Source organism: Equus przewalskii, chromosome 6 (assembly GCF_037783145.1).
Source record: "Equus przewalskii isolate Varuska chromosome 6, EquPr2, whole genome shotgun sequence".
In the NCBI taxonomy this organism is placed as follows: domain Eukaryota; kingdom Metazoa; phylum Chordata; class Mammalia; order Perissodactyla; family Equidae; genus Equus; species Equus przewalskii.
The window spans coordinates 84,146,053-84,170,982 of NC_091836.1; the positions used below are offsets into that span (position 1 = coordinate 84,146,053).

General features: G+C 43.0%; 1 long non-coding RNA gene across 2 annotated transcripts; it reads left to right on the forward strand.

The window, feature by feature from the left end:
- The first annotated feature begins 10,016 nt into the window (after nt 1–10,016).
- LOC103562506 (uncharacterized) lies at nt 10,017–23,619 on the forward strand. Of its 2 annotated transcripts, none has more exons than XR_547681.2 (3): nt 10,017–10,147; nt 10,940–11,141; nt 23,282–23,619. It is a non-coding gene; the product is annotated as an uncharacterized lncRNA (long non-coding RNA). The 2 variants fall into 2 exon arrangements; XR_547680.2 differs by lacking the exon at nt 23,282–23,619 and adding an exon at nt 18,370–20,423.
- Nucleotides 23,620–24,930: the final 1,311 nt, after the last annotated feature.

Below are 24,930 nucleotides of genomic sequence, written 5' to 3' on the forward strand. Positions count from 1 at the left end.
AGCATTTGCTCAGCTGGGGCCCACAGCTGGTTGCTGGCGACACCGGGATTCCCTTCTTGAACCCCACTCTGGAGGGCAGTTTGGTTTACTGGTCTTTTGAGCGTTGCGTCTGGCTCCTGATGGATGCCAAAGCACCTCTGCCTGGGAATATCAAGGGACACTTCATGGGAGAGTGACATTTGACATTTGCATTTGCTGTTGAAGGATAATTTTTTTTTCCAGGTAGAAAGAAGGGATGGGGAAGAGCATTCCAGAAGAAAGACCAGCATGTGCAAAAGCACCGAGGCATAGAAGTCTCTCTTTTTAGGGACAGAAATCAGCTCTCATAACAGTGGGGGCTGGCTAGTGTCTGGCTGGTTGCTCTCCAGGCCAGTGGTTCGCAGTCCTACTTGAATATTAGAATCATCTGAGGAGCCTTAAAAAATTACCGAGTCCTCCTCTCTAAATCCTAGTTTAATTAGTCTGGGATAGGATTCCCAGCATCAGTATGTGTGAAAAGTTCTCCAGATTATTCTAATAGAACAGCCCAAGTAGAGATTGACTCTTACACCTCAATGGGCCCTCAATGTCCCAACTTTTGGACTGATGTATTGGGGAGAAACTGGTCAACTTTTCGAGTTTCTTACTGAGTGTGACTGAAGCGTGAGATGGGGCTTGCTGCATGCTCAGCCTTGAGGGCAAAGATTTCTGTGCGGGCTCAAGAGGTGTGGGAGGGCACCCTTTTTCCCACCACAGCTTGTTAGGGAGAGTAACTTGCCGGAAGAGCTCACCTTTGACCAGATGGGAACCATGTCAGTCACGCAGATAAGCAAATACCAATAGGGCCCCGTGTCTTTACCTACAACTCTCCTTCTGCTGACTTTTCTGGATGAAGAAAAAAAATCGTAAATTATTCAAGGCTGGGGAGAGCAGATTTTGTAACTGTGAATTGTAAGACGGCTGAATAAGAAACTAAAGTAGCCCATACATATTTTATCCCTATTTTTTTTCGCTCCCTCGCAGAAGAAGATTTCAGTTTTCGTTTCTCCCAAGCAGGACTGCTCACTTTGACATTCCCCGGGTGTCTGTAGTACTAGGCAATAATTAAATATCAGGTGCATAAGTTGCTCTTTAATTTGACATGTGTGCTCCAGGCAATAACGGCACGCAGTGCCATGTGGGAGTGTAATTGCTAAGGAATAAAATCTTGTAGCGAGTGAGATCATTGTATCAGGTACGGTGTGACAGCTCATTTGATCATTATGCCCAGGCTAAAGAGTTTGCCTAATTAGTTTCCATTAAAACTCACCCTTTAATCAAGAGTTATTCTTGCATAAAGAATGTCACTCTGTCCAGATGAATGAACAATGGTTTCCCCTCGAGATTGGACTTCGGCTGCACTGGGATGCCATATGTCTTTTCAAACAATCCACACCCAGCCCTCAGCTGGGAAGCCTGAGCTGGAATGGCTGGTATGAATGGGCAGGAGGGAAACCATTGGGAGGAAAGAATTGGGTGCTGCTAGCCCTGGTGGGTTGAGCTTAGAGTCTAAGGGAAGCCCCCTGCGAGTCTCAGAGCCCCGGGACTCCAGAGTCTTCCATATGCAGAGAGAATAGGGACCATGAGGGGAAGTGACTTGGTCACATGCCATCATACAGCAAGTTATGGCAAAGCTCAGGTTGAGACCCAGTTCTTCTGACTTGTAGCACAAAGCTCTTTCTTCCTCATCAAACGGTGACCTCAATTCTCAGATGTCTTAGAATCAAGGACAAGGACCTTTTCCTCCTGACCCACTCTGAGGACCGGGCTTTGAGAAAACAATAGTGAGAATGAATGCTGGGTACTTTCACCACTCAGTCTTATTTCACTTCCATCTCCTAGGGTCTGGAGCCAACCTACTCTCCATTTGAATCCCAGCTCTGCCCCTTAATAGCTGTACGACCTTGGGCAAGTCCCTTAACCTCTCCAAGATTTAGTTTCTTTATCTACAAGGTAGAAGTAATAATACTTGCCTTCTGAATAAAAGGATTCCTCTCTGGACGCCTGCAATCAGAGACACATCTTCCCAATTTGGTTTTCCCAAGGTACCCTAGTGCTCCTATATTCCTGGATTCTAGGATTGGATATAACTCAACAGAATTCAGATTTTTGGCAATATGTGTCCGAGGATGGTTTATCTTCCCCGAGTAACTGACAGAAGCAATTTGACATCAGATTTGCATTCCATCTAGGGGTATCTGATGTGCCAACACAGTATCTGGCTGGTAGAAGACGCCACAACTGAACTGGGGTCTGACTACCGGAGAGCACACCAAGCCAGTGTGACTGTGGGATTCTGAGTTCTCCTCTCTGGGCCAGTGATGTCCTCTCCTCAGTGAAATGTTTCTATCCTAAGAAAGTGTTTGCCAACATTACAAGGGGCATTATTGCTGCGACTCCATCCACACCCATGAATGCACCCAACTCGATGTGCTGATGATTCCCAAATTTGTGTCATCACAAGAAGCCTTGATCTTCTTACTTTGAACCCTAATTGTCAACTGGACACTCCAGCACTTCAGAATAACCCACCTGATCCTGAACTTAGAGCTCACCTGCTTCCCAGCTACGTTTACCTTTTAAAAATTTTGAGTGATTTTGTCAAACACCGAGACATCCAAGCTAAGTAACCTCAGAACCACCCTGAGTGGGAGGGCGTGTGATGCAATGAAAGAGCGTGAGCTCTGCAGTCAGCAGCCTGACCTGGGATAGCTCACTTCACCTGTCCAAGCTTAACTTAGCTGCCTCGTATTTAAAAAGGGGTGTAATTGGGGCCGGTCCCGTGGCCGAATGGTTAAATTCGCGCGTTCTGCTTCGGCAGCCTGGGGTTTCGCCAGTTCGAATCCTGGGCACGGATGTGGCACCGCTCGTCGGGCCATGCTGGGGCAGCGTCCCACATGCCACAACTGGAGGGACCCACAACTAAAAGTACACAGCTATGTACCAGGGGGCTTTGGGGAGAAAAAGGAAAAATAAAATCTTTAAAAAGGGGTGTAATTATACTACATATCTCTTGCCAATCTGACTCTTGCTTGCCTTTCAACATTAGCCTTCCTTTCTCTCCTTCAGATAACCTTCACTCCAGACACACCAGACCATCTGCTCTTCCCAGCTCACGGCAGTCATTGTTGTTCAAGCCTTTATGCACTTGCACAAGTTGTTTTTCTCTGTCTGAAATGGTTTTCCTTTCCATGCTCGCTTGGCAAGCTCCCACCATTCTTTACGTCTCAGCTCAAGACTTATCTTTCTCAAGCTTTCCACGGGTTTCCCAGACGGAGCTAGGGACTTTGGTCTTTACTCTCATGGTGCTTTTCTCCCTGTCTCTCTGGGACTCCTGGACTCCACATATTACTATTCTATCTTTAATCTCTTTTAGTTTTTCTTTTATATTTTCTGTCTATCATTTCCTCAGTCTGACCTTCTAATTCACACTTCATTTTTCTTGAGTGAAATTCATCTTGCCATTTATCCTGTTGACTGTATTGTTTACTTCAGTTATTTACATCATTTATTTTTATATTTCTACTTGGCATCTTACTGATTTCATATTCTTTCTTCTGTTTGCTAATATTTTCCCCCACATCTCCTTAAGTGTATTTGACATGCTTATTTTACACTTTGGGATCATTTGTTTCAATAAATCTACTTCAGGTGTTTTCTGTGTGTTGCTTTTCTTTATAGTAATTATATCCTCAAATCTAGTTATTTTGGTTTATGAACTCGTGTTTCCCTGAGGCTAATCAAACAACCACTTTGGTAATGCATATTGGGGAAAGAGATCAAGTTAGGAGGTCCATCCCCACGGGTTTAAGGAGAGGGGAACAGATGAGTTCTAGGGCAGAAAGCCCAAGGTCCCACAGGCTCACTGGTTGGAGTTCCACTTTTAAACCTCTAGGGCGAAGCAGCATGGGGAGAAGTTCTCTTTAGGTTGTGTCCACCAGCTTTGGGTTTGGGAGGGGTTTGGGGTGGAGGTATGAAAGCCTAAGGGCAGTAGAGCAGACCCAACCCATTTTCATTAGCTCTTTTTTTTTAAGGCTTTATTTTTTAGAGTCACAACAAAATTGAGAGGAAAGTAGAGAAGTTTTCCATATTCTCCCTGCCCCTACATGTGCACAGCCTCCCCCGTCATCAGCATCACTCACTAGAGTGGTGCATTTGTTACCAAAGATGAACCTACATTGAGACGTCATAATCACCCAAAGTCCGTAGTTTACCTTAGGATTCACTCTTGATATGTACATTCTACGGGTTTGGACAAATGTATAATGACATGTACCCATTGTCATAATGCCATACAGAGTATTTTTCAATGCCTCAAAAATGCTCCGTGATATGCCTATTTATTCCTCTCCCCTCCCCACTAACCCCTGGAAACAACTGATCTTTTCATTGTCTCCATAGTTTTACCTTTTCCAGTATGTCAGGTAGTTGGAATCATACAGTTTGTACCCTTTTCAGACTGGCCTTTTCACTTAGTAATACGTGTTTAAGTTTCCTCCATGCTTTTTCATGGCTTGATAGCTCATTTCTTTTTAGTGCTGCTGGTATTCCATTGTCTGGATGTATCACAGTTTACTTCTCCATTCACCTAATGAAAGGCAAGTTTTGGCAACTATGAATAAAGCTGCTATAAACATCCACATGCAGGTTTTTGTGTGGACACGTTTTCAAATCCTTTGGATAAAGACCAAGGAGCAAGATTGCTGAATCCTATGTTAAGAGTATGTTTAGTTTTGTTAAGAAACCACCAAACTGCCTTCCAAAGCGGCTGTACCATTTTGAGTTCCCACCAGCACTATGTGAGAGTTCCTGTTGCTCCACTTCCTGGCCAGCATTTGGCATTGTCAGTGTCACGGATTTTGGCCATTCTATTAGGTGTTTTAATTCATTGACTTCTTACCCCAGCAGGGCTTTCCTGCTGCTCTGGTGTTGGCTTGGCGGGGCCGTGAAGGCGCAGGTGAAGGTTTGTCCAAGGCGGTGCAGAGGGAGGTGAGAGCGGAACGTCAGAGCTTTCCTCCCACACGTTGGCTGGCGCCATCTCTAGGTGCTCTCAGCTTCAAACTGCAGCCCTCCACCCCCTAGACACACAACAGTTCTGGGCCCTCTTCACAGGTGGCTCACATTTTATTATTGTTGTTGTTGGTTCTCGGAATCTATATTTTCCTTCTGCTTCTACAATTTTTCTCAGGGTTAATTTTGGTGGAAGGAGAGAAAAATAGTCAACCATCTTGGCAGAAAACAAAACTTTATACTTCATAGTACTTGATACAATCTTTACAAATGCATGTGTCACGTCTGTTAGATGAAATAGTGGTTAAAAACAAGGACTCTGAAGTAAGACTGAGTTTTTAATTTTACTTTTTAAAAAATGCTAAGTAAACGCCATGGAGATATAATTTACATCAAATAAAATTTATGAATTTTAAGGGTATTGTATGGTGACTTTGACCAATATATACACCCATGTAACTACTACCAGATCTATATATTGAATATTTTCTATTCCTTGTGCCGCTTCCTAGTCAACATCCACCCTGCTCCCTGGCCCCAGGCAAACACTGACCTGCTTTCTTACACAGTATATATTTGTGTTTTTTTCTAAAGTTTCATATAAATGGAATCATATTGCATATCCTCTTTTATGTCTGGCTTCTTTTGCTCAGCATGAGCTTTTGGAAATTCATCCATGTTGTTCTATCAGTAATATATGGCTTTTAGTTGCTGACTAGTATTATATAGTATATATTCATACATATATTCATATAGTATTCTACTGTATGAATACACCACAATTTTTTCATCCATGTTTCTATTGATGGGCATTTGGGTTATTTCCTGTTTTTGGCTATTCTGAATCCCCAGTCTGCCACTTTTTAGCTCTATCACCTCAGGCAATTTACTTAACCTATTTTTTGTTTCAGTTTCCCCATGTAAGATGGGATAATAATAGTATCCAGCTTATAAAGTTATTGTGATGATGAAATGAGTTAATATATGTAAATTGCTTAGTCGGGCATATAGCAAGCATTCAATAAATGCTATTATTAAAATCTCATGTTGTACTTTTGTCTTCCCACTTGAGTTTGAGATCTTTCAAAGCAAGAAGTAAGTTTTACTTTTCTTTATAACCCCAAATCCTAGGACAGTGCCTAACATTCATTCCTTTATTCACGTCTTCATTCATTCCTCTATTCAGTAAGTTTTATCGGAGACTTACTAGGGATCACACTTCATGCTGGTGGCTGAGGCTATAATCTGTCACAGGTAGAGCTTCAAGCCTTAGGCAAGGGACAAACAAACCAGGGAGCTACAATAGAGCGCGTTAGGGGGAACCCAGGGGCTGTGCGTGCCGCCTAACCTGGACCCAGGCAGGAGCAGGGAGGAAAGTGACGCTTCAACAAATACATACAGGAGGGGTGAGAATTACCTAGTTTGAGGGCTAGGGGGAGAGATGGAAGAGTGTGAAGGGTATAGGAACAGTCTGTACAAAGGCTCAGAGGCAAGAAAGAGTGTGCATATAAAAGATATAGCATAAAGGTTTGACAATAGAATGAATAATAAAGCTATTGCAATAAGCCAGGAAAGAGATATCAAAAACCGTGGTATAGGAATGGATGTAGGGCTTTAGCAGAGGAGAGACACTGATGAGGTGGAAACTCCTGAATAACTCATTGAAGGCGAGAAAGAGAGCAAGGTCCGAGTGCAGCTAAGGTTCTAAGCCCCAGGTGATCGGGAAGATGAAATTGTCATTAAAAATCAGATCTTAGGAGGGAAGCAGTTTTTTGTGTGGTAGTGATGGAACAAACACCTTTCTGGAATTAGTGAACTTGAGGCGTTGGTGAGTTCCCTACATTGAGGCACTCAGGGGAACTTATGGGAGATGTCAGAGATAGAGGAAGAAACTTGAGTGAAGAGAAGCGAGGGCAGCCGCCTCAGTGAACACTTGGTGGGGGACCTTCAGGTGGAGCTCGCCCTGGCCACGCATGTCCCAGGAAAGGATGGAGCAGCCGGCTCCTAGGCATCTGTTTGTACAAGGCGATATTTGCATTTGGGAAAGGAGCTGCTTGTAGGCAGAGGAGAAGAGGGAAAGCAGACCTTGTTCTAGGTCTGCCAAGGCCCCTGGTCCAGCCTCAGTGGTTCATGTCTAAGACCTGTGGGAAGAGGGCCAAAAAAACTAGTTTTTAGAAACTGGTTTATGAGGCTCCGTTACAAATAGCATAGTTTGTAGTTCTGGGAGATGAAGAGTGATAGAATGAAAACAGGGGCCTTTTTAAAAAAAAAATTTTTTTGATGTTAAAATAATTTTAGATTTATAGAAGACTTGCAAAAATAGTACGAAGAGTTCCCATATATTTAGGAGTCCACCTCCTAGGTAAAAAAACGTATGCGTGATTTTTTAGGCCCAATCATGGGCAGTTACCACCAAGGCTTTCTGCGGTTGGCCTCACAGGGGAACACTGCCCCTGCCGGACTGCACGCACAGCCAGCACTTTGCAGTCTCTGAAGGGAGTTTCAGGCAAGGTCTCAGGCTCCCTGGCCCGTCCTGGTCTTGATCTTTCACACGCTCATGTTCCCAGCCCAGGCACCCTCCTTCCTAGATCTCTTTCTCTGAGGCTTTGGCTGAGGTCTTCCTCAGGTTCCTCTGCTAAATGCCCTTTATTGAGGGGAGGAGGGGAAACCTGAAGACACTTTTCCCTGTTCTCAGTGCCCAGTACTTTTTTACTTCTAACTTTCCTCACCCTCCCCCAACCCCAGCGTCCATAAAACTGCCTGGGCCTCTTCTTCAGGGCTCCGGCAGCAGTGAGGTGACCTCCACATCTGTGCTGGTTCACCTGACATTCAACTGGTGGCCCGTCCATGGAGGATCTAGGGGGCGTGGGCATCTTCTCCTCTTATACCATCACAGGAAGTGATTAAAGGCTTAAGTCTTTCTTTTCTGACTTGTTGCTTTAGTTGGCTACTCCGACACCTGACACCTGACAGCTCAGCTTTCTCTCCCAGCTCAGTTGAGCTCCTGACGATACCCTTCACCCAGCTTCCCAAGATGCAGTCTTGGCTTCATGAGGATGCAACCTATGCCGTCTCACTGGGCTCCATGCTCAGAAGGACCCCATCTTTGGTTTTATTCTCTGCTGTTGCCATCCTGAAATCTTAATAATTTTGAATAAGTGGCCCTACGTTTTCATTTTACACTGGGCCCTTGGAATTATGTAGACAGTCCTGCCTTTATGTTAACATCTTACATAACCATGGTACATTTATTGAAACTGAGAAATTTACTGAGAAATTAACAAAACTACTAACTAAACTCGAGATTTTATTTGGATTTTACCAGTTTTCCTACTAACGTCCTTTTTCTGTTCTAGAATCTGGTTCAGGATACCGTATTATATTTAGTTGTCATGTCTCCTCATCTCCTCTAACCTGTGACATTTGTTTGGTCTTTGTCTTTGACCTTGAAACTTTTGAAGAGTCCTGGCCAGTTATTTTGTAGAATGTTCCTCAATTTGGTTTGCCCGTTGTTTTCTCTTGATTAGACGGACTGAGGTTACGGATTCTTGGGTAGAAAACCACAGAGGTGAAGTGCGCTCATCACAGCACTTCAGGAGGAACGTGACCTCCACGTGACTTGCCTCTGGTTTAGTCTCGACCTCTCGGTGAGGGTGGTGTCTGCCAGGTTTCCCCACTATGAAGTTACCGCATTTCCATTTCCACACTCCCTTTGTTAGAAGTGAGTTAGTAAATCCAGCCCACACTCAGAAGGAGGGGAATTAAGCCCCATCTCCTAGAGGGAGGAATAGCAAACAATTTGTAAACAAATGTTAAAATCACCCCAGTAAGAAATAAATATTTGGAGGAGACACTTTGAGGCTATGCAAATATCCTGTTTTTCCTTAATGCTTTGCTCACTAATTTTAGCATTTATCCGTGGATCTTGCCTGCAGCAATTATTACCACAGTGGTGGTGGTGTTCTAATGGTGGTCTTTAGTTTCAAGAGAGACCTCTAAAAATTGTGGTGCTAATCTCACTTGTGTTTTGACTTGTTCTATTTACCAAACTAGTAAAGCTTTGAGGGCTACCCTTTGCACTCTGCCTGCATCCTTTAGGTTCTTAGTGAAACTTTCCTCAGTTGAGCTGAACTGAACTGCTTTTATCAGACGATGCTTAAAGAAAGCATCAGGCATGACGGCTGGGCCATGGTTCACACAGTGTGGTTTTTGGACCAGCAGCATGAGCATCACCTGGGAACTTGTTGGAAATGCAAATTATGAAGCTGCATTCCAGACCTGTTGAATCAGAAGCTCTGGCGGGAGCAGGGCGGCAGCCACCTGTGTTTTAACAAGTTCTCCAGGTAATTCCAATGCCCACTAAAGTCTGGAAGCCGCTGATGTAGGGGATCTTTAATAAGTAACTTCACGTCTGTTCTAATTCTTTATAGGAACACATGTCCTATTGAATCCATTATCTTTCCTGTATTCCCAAACGGCTGTTCTACGGACAAATGAACGAACCGCTGATTGTTTAATCAATTTAATCAACGTGCATTGAGTGTCTCATCTACGCCAGGCACTGTGCTCTGTCCTCAAGGCATTACCATCCTGAGCTTGATAAGTTCATGGTCTAGTACATGAAACAGGTGTGGAAACATATGATTGAACAACATGTTCAGTCTCAAATAGTTATTTGGGCAGAATTCTGTAGAAAATATCATCATAATGCCTATCACTTTTTAAGAATCTACCATATGCCAGCTAGTTTTATGTATGGTATATTAATTAATCTCTACAAAATCTAGCGAGGAAGACACCAATCATATTTTATGGATGGTAAAATTGAGCTTGTGAGAGATGAAGCGATTTTCTTAAATTACCTAGGTTGGAAGTGCCAGAAATGAAACTTAACCCTGGTCCCACTGACCGCAGGAGTTCTCTTCTCATTGCCAGTCTGCTCCTGCCTGCGGAGTGACTAATTCTGTTCAGGGCGGAGGAAGTGGGTGTGAACTTTATGAGAAGGAAGTAAGATAAATGGGAGTTTTTCAGACGGAAAAAGTGAATGGGGAACTCCAGACGGAGGGAACCCCTGGAGAAAAAGGCAGAGTCATGAAAATATAGAGGCTGCTGATCCCAGGTAGGCGATCTCGGTAAAGCTAGAACAAGAGCTCACGGATGGTGAGGGAAGGAGGGGCCAGAAAGGAGCTGAAGAGATGAGCTGGGTCAGGTGAGAAGGGCAGCTCTGATGCTCTGGCATTTGCTGGTTTCAGAGAGCAAGTTCGCTGTCGACTGACTATCTATGGGACCTAGAGCAAAATTTACAGCTGAGTTTCCCAAAGGGAAGTGGTCTAGAAGTAGAAGTGTGGTTAATAACACAGGCTTTGAAGCTCATAGATACGGAGAACAGATTGCTGGTTGCCAGAGGTGGGGGTGGGGAAATGGGTGAGGGGAGTCAAAGGTACAAACTTCCAGTTATAATATAAATAAGTCCTGGGGTTAGAATGTACAGCATGGGGACTATAGTTAATCATACTGTGTTGCATATTTGAGCGTTGCTAAGAGAATATTAGCTAGACTTATTGTGGTCATCATTTTGCAATGTATACAAATATTGAATCATTGCTTTGTAACCTAAAACTAATGCAATGTTTTATGTCAATTATACCGCAATAAAAAAACACAACACAGGCTTTGGCATTATGCGGACTGGGGCTCAGATGCCAGCTCTTCCACCTACCGTGCAATTTTGAACTTGTTGCTCTCTGTTAGCCTCGCTTTCCTCATTTGTAAACACAGATGATAATAATCCCAGCACTGACTGAGTACTTACCATGTGTCAGGTGCTTTCCTAAGTACTGACATGAGCTTGCTCATACACTTGTCATGACAACTTTATGGAATTAGCAATATTATTGTTCCTATTTAACAGAGAAGAAACTGAGACATGGGGAGGATAAGATCGTAGAGTTATTAAGCAGAGTGGATGGGACTCCCATGCAGGCTGCCTGTCTCCAGAGCCCACCTCTTACCTGCCTGACCCTCTGGGATTTCTGTGAAGTCTCAGTCAGACCCTGCATGACAAGCGCCCCGCACAGTATCACGCCCACGGTGAGCCTTCGTGAATGGTAATGGTGAGTAGTGGTAACTTGCAGGAGTTCCATGTGGATCTGTGGGAGGTGGGGAGCCCTGCTTTGGAGTAGCAGACTTTCTGCCATCTCTGGCTCTCTGCTGGGGTTTCCTGCATGCTTTAGGGCTGTGATTATCTCTTGTCACTCCTGTTCAAAGGGCCCTCAGAGGGCCCTACCTCCCTAAGATGGGCCAGCTCTAGATGGACCTGCAGTGTGAAATCAAATCTGAGGACTTATGAAGAAAAGGCAGCACCGTGAAATGATCAAGAGTTAGGAGGTCCTGGATATAGGCCTAACTGCGTCCCTCAGCCTGTGTGACGCTGGGCAAAGGTCTTCTGTTACTGGGATCTCAGCTTCCCCATTTGTGAGAGGAGGAGGTTGGATTCTATTATTTCCGAGCTTCCTCTCACCTCTAGGGGGAAGGAAGGTATCCGAGAACACAGTAGAGTCTCAGGCACGTTGTTCTGAGCACGGCCGTCCCTCTCACTGGGGCATTGGTTCCCCAGGGATTTGGGCAGGTCTTCCTTCCTGGACGATGGGCCAGCATCACTTATACTTAATGAATCCTTAGTGAAGATTCCCGACAAGTCTAAGCCTCTAATTCATCGGGCCTACACGTAACCATACGAAAGTAAAGAAAGCCATGCCTCATTACTTTGGACTCAGAAAGTTCAGAATCCAAGGGAACTTATACCATAACAGTGCTGCTTGTGCATTTAGATTGTTTCTGAAGACTGACCGAGCATACGAAGAAAGTGGAAAGAATTAAGAACCATGTGAACCACCTTAAGGTGATCCAATCCCATGATTTTCGAAACTATTTTTCTCTTTTAAATAAAATACTAGAAACCATTTCAAATCCTTGTTTGAAACAAAATAAGGAAATAATGAAATCAAATCCATGAACTTATTAAACATGCTTTTTATTCATTGAAGCAGATTTTAAAAGGATCCATGCCTAGCAAGGCTTAATTATTATCCTAGTTTGGAGTCCTTCTAAATTCTTAGAAGAAATAATGGTATATTATCCTCGTGGTCTGTATAGTTGCAGTATGCAGGATCCAGTCTTATATAATTGCAGTTTTGCTTGAAGTGGCAGGCCCTGATATTAGGGCAATTAACGAAATCTGGAAGGCGCAAGGCTCTGGCGTCTCTACAACAGCCTTAGACTTCTGGAAGGTCTCATAATGGCCATGCTGTTTCCCAAGTCCTCATCACTCTCACAGACGGGAAGGCCCCGCCACCCCTCAGGAGGTAGGTGGTGGTGGGAGCCATTTTCACCCCGTTTATCTCTTCGATACCAGCACTTTCTGTGTGTTTCTGACAGCAATGGATGTCATGCTGGGTAATCCCCTTCCCGTTGTGAAGGGACCTAAGCAATTACCAGTGATGTATTCATGAAAAATCCAAGGGGAAAAGATAGTTAATGACACCTTTTATCAGATCTACCAATACACGCATGAGAAAACATACTTTGGGAAAAATAGAGATTTATTTTCTTTCTACAGGTAAAGTTGGGTTATGTTTTTGAATGTGTATGTGAATGTATATGTTTTAAAAGTTCTATCAGTATTGATATTAATGAACTAATGTCACTTTAAGGGTAACCTTCATCTTGTCACAGAATCATGGGAAAATTTAAAAAATTGGCTTTCCAACTTCTCTTACGCTTCACCCTTGCGGTACTGCCATCACTTCTCCTCATGGCAACCAGAGAGGTCTTTTGAAACATAACACATCCTGTCCTAACCTTCCTTGAAAACCTCCCCATGACATCCTACTGCACGTAGGATAAAATCTGAACTTGAGCCTCATCATGGTCTTCAAGGCCCTGCCTGATCTGGTCCCCTGCCGACTCTCCAACCTGCTCTCGAGCCTGCGTCATCTGTGCTCCAGCTTACTGCCCTTCACCTGGTCTTTAAGGATGCTGAGCCCTTGCACCTGCCGGTCCTTCTGCCTGTACCCACACCCTCCTTTCTGAAGCAGGAACAGCCCACCCAGTCACCCTGCTTTACTTTTCCTTGTTTGATGGTCTTCAGAGCATTTATCATCTTCTGAAATTGTTTTGTTTGTTTAGTGTCTGCTTTCCCCTCGGTGTAAGCTTCATGAGAGAGAAATCTCATCTCTCTTATCCACCACTGCACACCCAGCACCAGGCAGAGTATCTGGACACTAATAGGTACTCCATATGTGTTTTTGAATGGCTGATTGATGGAATTAATGAACAGAAAACTCCGCTGCCATCACCACCTGCTGTGCTTTTCCTGGTGTAGGTTTTCTCTCTCTCTTTCTTTTTTGGACTCTAATTAAACTTTGGAGGAAGCAACAGTTGGTTGACCAAGTAAGAGTGAGTGCTATGTGGGTCATGGAAATCTGGCTCAGAGGCTGGCTAGACTGGATGAATAGGGTTAGGACAGGTATTTAGGACTCAAGGGGCTGTGACACAAAAGAGGATTCCTCATCCTCAAGTTTGAGACTTGATGGTCAAGGAGTTCGCTGAAAGAAATAGTTGCTGGACAGTCAAGAGTTGTACGTGTGTGCTTTCCAAACTGAACGAGCGATGCCGTGAACACAGGGGCCTCTGAGAGTTTCCTTTAGCAGAAAATCTCAGTAATGAAATTTCTGAAATATCGCCTGCCTCTGTTCTGACACTTCTGTTTCCATTGTGCTGCCCTAGTTAAGGTTCTCTTTGTCCCTCTTCTGAAGGAGATCCTGAAGGATCTTTCTTAAAAGCGAATGCAACCATGAAAATCCCCTGCTCGCCCCTCATTGGAGAACATGGGGATCCTAGCCTAGGGCTGTGGGGATGGCACATCGGTTACCATCAGAGGGAGGTGAAAAGAGTGTTTGCTGCCCTGTTAATCAATTGTTGACCTTCGTGGCCATTGTCCTTGTAGCTATTGACCCTCTTTATGCCTAGTTGCCAAAGATAACTCACTTGTACCTCTACCTCCCCCACCCAAAGTCCTCGATTTACCAATTCTCACCAATCAGAACAGAGTAGCAGAGAGGAAAGTCTCTTCATTATTCAATCTAGAAACTAAAGACCTTTCCAGATAAAGGATAACAGACAGTCTGAGGCCAGTCTAATCCAAAGATTCTTAGGAAACGTTACCGGCCTCATGATGCCTGTAGAAATCATGATACAAGAACTCAATGCCGTATCTTACTCCAGGAAGTAACTTTAGAATAAAACGCTTATATAAGATGCCTTCATAACATCTCATGGAGGCATTATAAGCAGAGACAAGCAAAGCAAGGCTAAAAATGTGATATTTATCTTTAACCTGAAGATTTTTCTTTAATGAGGTCTTATTGATAATTTTTATTTTTAAGTAATAATTTCTATTTTTTATTAATAAAAATAATTCTGATTTTCTTTTTGTGAGCTCTTTGAATTTTGTGAAATATAGTACTTATACATGAGCACATAAATATCTTCCAGATAAATCCAGGACCAAGGGTATCTCTTGTATCTATGGATGACCTTCCCCATCTAAGCATCAGAAGATGAGAGTATAACTCAAATTACACAAACATGTCTGTAGAAAGGCATTACAATACTGGTGACCAAGGGAACACATTTTCCAAGATACTAATATGTCACAAAAAATGTTTAGTGCACAATTAAGTTACATTTACTGTAATAGAAGACCCATGAAAAGAGACGCTTTATCTGTCTTATTTATTGCTGCATTTCCAGCATCAAAACAGAGCCTAGCACACAGTAGGCACCACAAATATTTATTTTTGAATTAAATGTTGTGTTTACCTTAAACAGCTTTCTTTTCTGTGTGACTTCATAGAGTCTTATGCTCATGGACATAGCACAGCTCCTGGAAGAGGCCCTGGCCAGCCTTATTTCTCAAACTTATGTGGCCATGGGTCACCCCAGGATAGATCTGTTAACATCTTCTGGAGCAGTGTTTCATAAAAGACAATTGGGGAAGTGCTGAATTAAATTAAAGGAACAGCAAAAAATTTCTAAGGCAAAAGGGAGTGCAGGTGGTGTATTTGACTTGAAAAAGTGAAATCTACCATTTAAGTTCTGTTACAACCTTTTGCTGACCTATATTTTTTGATCCTTGAAAGCAGGAAGAATGGAGAAGAGGATGGAGGAGAGAAAAAGAGCGAAAGAGAGAGAGCCACGTCATATGGAAAAAGTCTCAGTCTTTTGGGCTTCAGAAAAATTCAGACTGCTCTGGGCCTGGCTAACAGATGCATTGACCACGAGAGGCTTCTGTGGAACCAAGTTGTAGCAGTTGTCCACAGAGTGGCCTTATCTTGTCTTGTCTTATCTTAAAGGCTTGCTTGAAGGAGCCGCTCAATTGGCTCTGACCAGGACAGGGAACATGATGATCGAGTCTTTCCTCTCTTTTTCCGGGTGTGTCCATCCACCCCTCTTTCGTACTCTGGGACACACATTAATGGATCATCTGGGTTCATTACCACAGGCGAAGTTAGGCACAGAGGGCAAGTGGATAAGACTGCAGATTTTGGAGACAAGCTGTTGGGTTGATAGTAGCCTGAGTGGTCTTGGACCTGTTGCTTAACTTCTCTATGTTTCAGTTTCCTCCTCTAAAAGATGGGGATGACAATAATATTTATTTTGTAAGACCATGAGGGTCAAACAAGATGAAATACATGCACTTATTACAGCAAGTAGCTATAATTATTAGTATCATTGGTAATCGTAACAAAGATGATATTTCTGGGAGCTCAGTTAACTCATAACTTATATTTGAATTTTAAAATATGTATATTTCTGAGAACTCTACATGCAGTATTTTGTAAGAAGACTCAAATTCTTTCTTTTAATGTGAAGCATGTATTACAACATCTACTTGCGTCAGGGAAGTTGATACTCGGTTTTGAAGGTGGATGTGCTGTGGGAAGAGAGGATCTCTTGCAAATGGGAACTTTCTCACTCACCTCCTATCATTAGTCCCTCTTGCTAAAGAAAATAAAATGAACAATGCTTAATTGGGAGAAAAGAAGGGAAACTGGATTTAGACTTGCCCTCAAGCTAGTTATCAATATCCCATCTCAATTTCATTTTTCTACCCACTTTTATCTTGCTTGATAGTCTTGCCCAAAGTCTATAACTCCAGTTCTCTAGTCTCTGCTCCACTGTGTGCAGACATGCAGCACAGCAGGAAAGAATAAGCCCTCTCCACACAGCATTCTTCAAGGCAGGATGGGCAAAGGTGTGTCTCACCTGATACGTACGCTCTTGGCCCCTACGTCATACCACACTTGTCAACCAGCCTCACTCTGTCCTAAGGGCTCAGCCCACCCACCTGAGAGAAGTCTTTCAACCTGAGACTCTATAAAGAAAATAAAAACATTGATAGCTGATCATGAACAAGGGTCAAATTACATTTAATTTACAGAGCAGACAGTTCAGGCCCAATTTTGTATTTATCCTGCAAGTACTGTAGCCCCAAGTACCTAGGACAGTGCCTGGCACAGAGTAGGCACTCAATAAATACTTTTTGAGAGAAGAAATATTGAATCTAAAATTTGCTACCATTTTTAAAGTATTAAGAGGAAACCAAACAAATAAAAGAATGGTCCTAAGCCCTCTGCCCAGAAAACTCCTACTGTCCCCATATGTGTAGCTTATGAACAATCTGAAAAATGTCAAACTTAACAGAAATGATTGAAGGAAAATGCTGCCATTTCCCCCTTTGGCCCTCATCTCATCTCCCCAAAGTTAATCACTGAGAACAGTTCATTCAGTGATTCTTTCCCCAAAGCAAGGATTCATTAAGAGCACATGTGAAGACACAGGGCCACACATTTACATAACAGACTGCAAACACATGAGAGCAGAGGTTGGCAAGGTGAGGTCTCCTGACGACCAGCACGGAGCCCAGCTGCCTCAGAGACACCTGCTTGGCTTGTTAACAATACAGATTCCAGCAGACATTCTGATTTGGTTGGTCTGGGCAGGCCCAGGAATTTGCATTTCATCAAGCATCTCCAGTGAGTGTGTTACGTAACTCTGAAGTTGAAGGATTATTACTCCTTAAGGATCTACTGAACTTTAAGGGGGTTCAGATTTTACCACCAATCCTCTCCCTATCATGGTATCGGCGGAACCCTTAGCCAATTGTGAGTAAAGCCACATAGCTCTGCTCTGTCTTCATGGGCACCTTCTGACCCCATCAATCTGCTTCCCTCTTACCCAGTCCTTCTCAGCGCCCCTTCCGGTTCCACGTCTTCTATCCAATTGGTGGGCTTTGTTGCTCCCTTCTAGCCGACATGGCTATGACCTGCAGATAATTCTCAGTCTTTCTGCCCTCAGCTCCTCAGTTTATGTCTAGTTTAAGTTTCCCGCTGTAGCTATGGATATCCCTATTTATGGCTTGTTCTCCTTCATGGATCCATGCAGTGTTAGAATCTCAAGTCTATTTGTTCATCTTTAGGGATCTCCTTCTGAAAAGTGTCTGCTTATTATTATCGTGGGAATCTCTCTGTCGTTCCCTCTCTTCCTCTCACTCTTATCAGCTGGATTCAAACCCAAGTCTGGGCTGGGGTCTCTCTCTTCCATGCTCTGCACTGTGCTAGTGGGGCTTTTATAAGTTTTCCTGGATTTTTATGCAGAAGAAGGCAACCTTTAGGTTTAATGATATCTGAAAAGTTCTCTCCTATTGTGTAGATGCCGTGGGCTCCAAGTGTGGCACCATTAAGTATGGTCACAAGAGCGGGAGCCCCGGCTTTTTCCCCTCTGTTCAACTCATCGAGGGCAGACTCTGCTTGGGCTGCCTAGACATCAGGTAGCGAGCAGGGAGGAAGGTGAAGGAGCCGACTCTGCCAGCTCAGACCTAGAACACATCTGACTTCTATGTACAAACTATCCACATAAAAGGGCATGTGTCTTGGCCAGGGAGCATGTCCACCACTGGGATATACATGACCAAAGAAGAATGTTCTTTCTCCAAGATGATTTTGAGCGGGGGAGTGACATATCTGACTTATGTTGGCAAAGCACCACTCCAATTACAGTGTCAGGACTCAGCCGTAGGAGGGTCAGGGTGGAAGCAGGGGACCAGCGGTCTTATAGCAAGACACCGAGGCTAGAGATGACGGTGGCTGGCACCAGGGTGCTAGAGGCAGTGCAGTGAGAAATAGTTGGAGGCAACCTAGAAGCTGCCTGACTCCTGAGGTCCACGCCGCCTGAAATTCACAGACCATCACATTCACCTAGTTCACATTTCAATTTCAGCTCACAGGCACTTTATCACAAGGTATCCTGAGACCTTCCTCTATCAAGTTGAACGACGTCTGGACAAGATCAAAACATCTGGCACCCACAAGTTCCCAAGTGGTTTCGATATTTTGAATCCACAATATGCAGCTTGCGAGCTATGCCGATGCGGGGCTGTGGAGTGGTGCAGCTGAGAAGCGCCGTGGCAGGGCTGAGAAGCCTGATTTCTCACCCTGGTCCCATCTGTGACCTGATGCACACCCTGCACAGGCCCTTCTCTGCCCCGGCCCCCCTGCTGTAAAATGAGGGGCCTGGGGGAGGTAGTTTCTGAGGTTCCTTCCCCCTGTGACAGGCTGCGGTTCTTAATTCACTGAGCCCCAGTCTCCTTGGTAAGGATTCCAGGAAGGATTTGGACTGGAACAACTGTTTTGTGTTCTCTTTTCCCATTTATTTAACTTCCTATTTTAAAAATAAGACCCACATCCCTGACAACCTGAGTGTCAGGTTCAAGAGCAACGATGGCACTCAGACTGGTGTTGCTTTGGAAGCTTTGACTGCATTCTTTCTGAGAATAATCAACCCAATTCTACTTGGAACTTCACGGCAACAAACTCTTTGGGATGCAAAAGCATTTCCTTGCGGTTTCATAGAGTTCGGGCCCTGCAGGACAAGGGCCTTAGGACATGCCTATTTACATCGCTGGTTTGTCCCTGATGTAATTGGAAACAATCTCTAAACGCTTTGGCAAGCATCCTCTCCAGTTTCTGCACAGCACCCCAGCACCGCATAAATGAATATTGTGCAGCTCAGAGGGGTGCTAACTGCCTCCTCCATGTTTACGTGTGCCTGAGTCTGCCGGAATAGACGCATGTGGACTGGTGAGCTGAGGGAGCCAGGGGTCAGGGTTAAGGAAGCCTTCCTACTAGACATTTCTTACGCGGGTTTCTTCCTGGCCATTCAAGAGAGGCAGTTGGTGGTGTGGCTTGCACAAGAAATGCATTGTAAACTCATTCCGCAAATTGTGGAGGCCAAGTGCGCCAGGGAGCAGAGGCCATGGGGAGTGAGGCCTTCTTTAGTTTGAACCAAGGCCTGTGTCTCTTAAACACTCCTGGGGTGAGTTGGCAGTCGCAGTCTAGCCAATGCTGGCTGAAAAGTCAGAGGACCAAGAAAGTGCGGTGATTCAGGCTTCTCCCCCGCTCCCCTGGGTGGGTCGGTGGTCAGACCTCCCCAGAGTGCCCAGGCCACTCCTGCCACTCAGACTCAGAACCCAGCTGCAACAGAAGACCAACCAACACTTAGGCTTTCATTTTCATCTTTAAAATTAAAGAACAATTTTATTGAATAAATTTGACATAACGTTGTGTCAGTTTAAAATGTGTAGCATGTTACTTTGATGCATTTATGTTGTACTATGATTGCCGATGCAGCGATATTTATCACGTCACATAATCATGGTACAATAGCGTTGTCTGTATTCATTGTACTGTGTATTAGATCTCTACGGCTTGTTTACGACTTGTGACAAGTCTGTACTCTTAAACACCATCACACTTATTTGCCCTCCCCATCCCTGGTAACTCCCATTTTACTCTGTTTTTTACAGGTTTAACGTTTTTAGGTTCCACGTATGTGCTGTCATACAGCACTTGTCTTCCATCTACCATTTAATGAGCACATACGTGCCCCTCACCTCACTGATCCACACCTGTGAGGCAGGTGTTATTAGTCCACTTACAGATGAGGACGCTGAGATTTGGAGATCAAGTCATGCAGTTAATGGCAGAGCATGGATGGGCTGACTCGACAGCCTGATTGAGATGCTCAGCTCCTGCGTCACGTAACCAAAGGCAGCTGCTTCCCTCATTCCCTCATGGGTCCACATTGCAGGGGTGGGTGCAGGGACCACAGAGCAGAATAAAGCCATGTGAGAGCCAGTGATTAGGATGGGGTCCAAAGAATGTCAAATCAAGGGGAGTTTCGTGGGTCAGAGCAATTTTGTGTTTTCAAATATGTTGGCCTTGTATAGAGCAAATCTTTTTATTATAATTAAAAAAAAATTCTACGCTATCCTAATTTCCCTGATTTCATTTCTAATTTTTTGTGTCTCTATTTTATTCCTTTTATTCAAGAGTAAATAAGCTGGTGTATTTCATTATCATTTTTCTCCAAAGAAATAATTTTTGGATTTATTTGTTAGTTCAGTCCTCAGTCCATTTTCTAATTTATTGCTTTTTGTTTTGATTTTATTAATTCCTTCTTTCTGTTTTCCTCAGGATTATTTCATTTTATTTTTAATTTATTCAATTTACTGTTTAATTCATTCAATTTCATTCTTCCTTAATAATATAAGTTTTTACAACTGTGAGTCTTTCTATGTGCACTGTTTTGGCTGTATTACATAGGTTCTGATATGTAGAGATTTTATTCTCCTTCACTCATTGAATAACCTGGGTGTTTGAGAGCCTACTTTGTGCCAGCTATTGTGCTAGTGGCTGGAGATATGGCCCCTAGAAAACCTTGCCTTCATGGAGTTAATTCAAGTGGGGAAAAAAAGAGTAAGTGAATAAAATAATGTCAGACGATGATAGGTGCTATGAAAAACATAAAGCAAGGCCAGCCCCAGTGGCTAGTGGTCAAGTTCAGCGTGCTCCGCTTCAGCAGCCGGGGTCCGGTTCCCGGTCGCAGACCTACGCCACTGTCAGTGACCGTGCTGTGTCGGCAGCCCACATACGAAAGAGAGGAAGTTTGGCAACAGAAGTTAGCTCAGGGTGACTCATCCTCAGCAAAAAAAAAAGAGAAAGTGGAAGAAGGAGAGTGATGGAAGAGGTGGTATGGTAAAAAGAATGTTGAGTAAAGGGCTCTTTGATAAACTGACAGTTAAATAGAGACTTGGAAGAAGTGAGGAATCAGCGTGAGAGGGAGGGATATGCCAGGCAGAGGGAACAGCACATGCAGATGCTATGATGCAGGAATATCCCTGGTGTGTTCTAGGCTCCCCAAGGAGGACAGCGTGACTTGGGCAGAAAACCTTTAGGGGGACGTGGTTGGAGGAGGCTGGAGAGGTGAGCAGGAGCCGGGCCATGTACAGCACTGTAAGCCATGGCAAGGAGTTGGCATTTCAAGACAAGCACGATAGGAAGATAGCGGAGGCCCCTGAGCATGGGAATGATGTGATCTAACTTACGGCTGTTGATTGATTGGTTGATAATCAGCTTTATCGAGGTATAAAACTCACCCATTTAAATGAACACTGTGATGAATTTTGACAAATATACACAGTGGTGTACACACGAGCATCTCAATACCTAGAACGTTTTTCATACCTCAACAAGTGCCCCGTGCCCTTGGCTGTCAATCCCCACTCCACCCCCAGCTCAGGCAACCACTGAGCTGTTTTCACTGACTGTAGATTTACCTTTTCTAGAATTTCATAGAACTTGATCATACAGAATAGTCTTTTGTGTCTGACTTCTTTTACTTGACATAATACTTTTGAGATTCATCCACATCGTTACATTTATCTGTAGTTCATTCTTTTTATTGCTGAGAAACGTTTTATTTTATGGATCCACCACAATTTGTGAGTTCATTTACCAGTTGATGATGATTTCAGGTTTTTGGCTATTATGAATGCGCAAGTCCTTGTGTGGACATCTATTTTCATTTCTCATGGGGAAATACAAGGAGGAGTATTGCCAGGTCATGTAGTAAGTGTATACATACTATTTTTAAGAAACTGCCAAACTGTTTTCCAAAATGACTGCGTCTTTTTGCATTCCCAGCAGCTGTGTGTGAGTTCTGGTTGTTTTACATCCTAGCACTTGGCATGTCTTTCTAATTTTAGCCATGCTGGTGGGCATATGTTGGTTTCTTAAGCTTTTACTTTGCATTTCCCTCGTGACTATGTTGAACATCTTTTCATGTGCTTGTTTGCCATCCATAGATCTTCTCTGGTAAAGTGTCTGTTCAGATATCTTGTCCATTATTCCATTGGTTGGTTCATTCTGATTAAAAGTGCTGTGTTCTTTGTATATTCTGACACAAGTCATTTATCAGATACTATGTGATTTGCAAATGTTTTCTCCTAGTCCGTGAATTGTCTTTTAATTTTCTTTACAGCATCTCTCAAAAAACAAAGTTTTTTAAGTTTTAAATGTAGATAAAACACAATTTATTGGGTTTTTAAAAAATATTTTGTGCTTTTTTTATGTTCTAAGAAATATTTGCCTACCCCAAGATTGCAGAAATTTTCTGCTATGTTTTTTTTTATAAGTTTTGCAATTTTAGCTTTGACATTTAGATCTATGACCCAGTTCATGTCAATTTTGGGGTTATCACATGGGATAACAAAAGAACTTCTCCTTTTTTCTCCACATGCCCCTTCCTCTCCTCTTTCCCTCTTTCTCCCTACTACCCACCTCCCCCCCCCCACTTCTCCTTCTTCACAGAGGGGCATCTGATCGTTCCACCAGTGAAAAAGACTGATCTCCACTGAAATACTTTCATATCTTTGTCAAAAATAAATTGAGGATATATGTGAACTCTTTCTGGACTCTCTGTTTTATTCCAGTGATTTATATGTCTGTTCTTATGCCATTGTAACAATGTCGTGGTTACTATAATTTTATAATAAACCTTGAAATCAGGGAGTGTAGGCCCTCCAAGTTTTTTCTTCTTTTCAAAATTATTTTGGCTAATTCGAGTACTTTGCATTTTCATTTGAATTTTGGAATCAGCTTGCCTAGATTAATATTTTAAAAAACTGCTCAGATTTTATTGGGACTGCTTTGAATCTATAGATAAATTTGGGGAGAATTTAGATTTTAACACTATTGAGTCTTCTGATCAATGAATATGGTAAAATTTGTCACCCAGTTTGATCTTCTTTATTTCTCTAAGTGATTTTTTTTCTTTTTTTTTGGTGAGGAAGATTGTCCCCGAGCTAACGTCTGTGTCAGTCTTCCTCTATTTTGTTTGTGGGACGTCACCACAGAATGGCTTGATGAGCAGTGTGTAGGTCTGCACCCGGGATCTGAACCTGTGAGCCCCGGGCTGTCGAAGTGGAGCATGCCGGACTCAACCACTACACCACTGGACCAGCCCCTAAGTGATGTTTTATAGTTTTCTCTACACAGATATTAAAAATATTTTGTTAAGTTTACCTTTAATTTTCATGTTTTTGTTGTTATCGTATTATATTGCTTTTAATGTCAATTCCCAGTTATTCATTCATAGTGCATAGAAATAAAATTGATTTTTGTATATTGATCTTGTATCCTGCAACTTTGCAAAACTCACTTGTTACTTTCAGTGGCTTTTTTTTTGTAGATTCTTTGGGATTATCTATATAGATAATCATGTCCTCTTCTTACAAAGGCAGTTTCACTTCTTTCTTTTCAATCTATATGCGTTTTATTTGTTTTCCTTTGCGCTGACTAGGAACTCTAGGAAAATACAGAACAGAAGCAGTAAAAACAGATAGCATTGCCTTATTCCTGATCTTAGGGGGATTGTGTTTAGTTTTTTCCACTGAATGCTATGCTAGCTCTGAGTATTTCATGGAGTCCCCCTTTTTTTCCCTAGTTTGCTGAGTATAATGAGCTGAATGTTTATGTCCCCCTAAAATTCATAGGTTGAAATTCTAACCCCTAATGTGATGGTATTAGGAGGTGGGGCCTTTGGGAAATGATTAGGTCATGAGGGCAGATCCCTCGTGAATGGGATTAATGCCCTTATAAATTAGACCCCAGAGAGCTCCCTTTCCCCTTTGGTCATATTAAGACACAGGGTAAAGAAGACCACTGATGAACCAGGAAGCAGGCCCTCACCAGACACCAGATCTGCCAGTGCCCTGATCTGGGACTTCCCAGCCTCCAGAACTATGAGAAACAGGTGTGTGGTGTCTAAGCCACCCTGTCTATGGTATTCTGTTACAGCAGTCTGAACAGACTAAGACGCTGAGGGTATATTTTAAAAAATCATGAATAGGTATTAAATTTAGTCAAAGCTTCCTATGCATCTGTTGATGTTATCATATGGTTTTTCTATTTCGGTGTGTTAATATGATGAATTATGTTGATTAATTTCCAAATGTTAAACCAATCTTACATTTTTGGAAATATCGCACTTGGACATAATGGATTATCCTTTTGATATGTGGCTGTATTTGATTTACTAACTTTTTAAAATTAAGGCTTTATTTTTTAAGGAATTTAAGCTTCGCACCAAAATTGAGGGGAAGATACAGAGATTTCCCATATACTCTCTGCTCCAAACATGCATAGCCTCCCCCACTACCAACATCATTCACCAGAGTGGCACTTTTGTTACAGCTGATGAATCTACAATGACACGTTATAATCACCAAAAATCCATAGTTTACCTTAGGATTCACTCTTGGTATTATACATTCTATGGGTCTGGACAAATGTATAATGACACACTTCCATTATTATGGTACTATGCAGAGTATTTTCAATGCCCTAAAAATCCTTCGTGTTTTGCCTATTTGTCACATCCCCCAAATCCTAACAACCACTGATCTTTTTTGGGGGGTGGGGTGGGGAGGTGAAGAAGAAT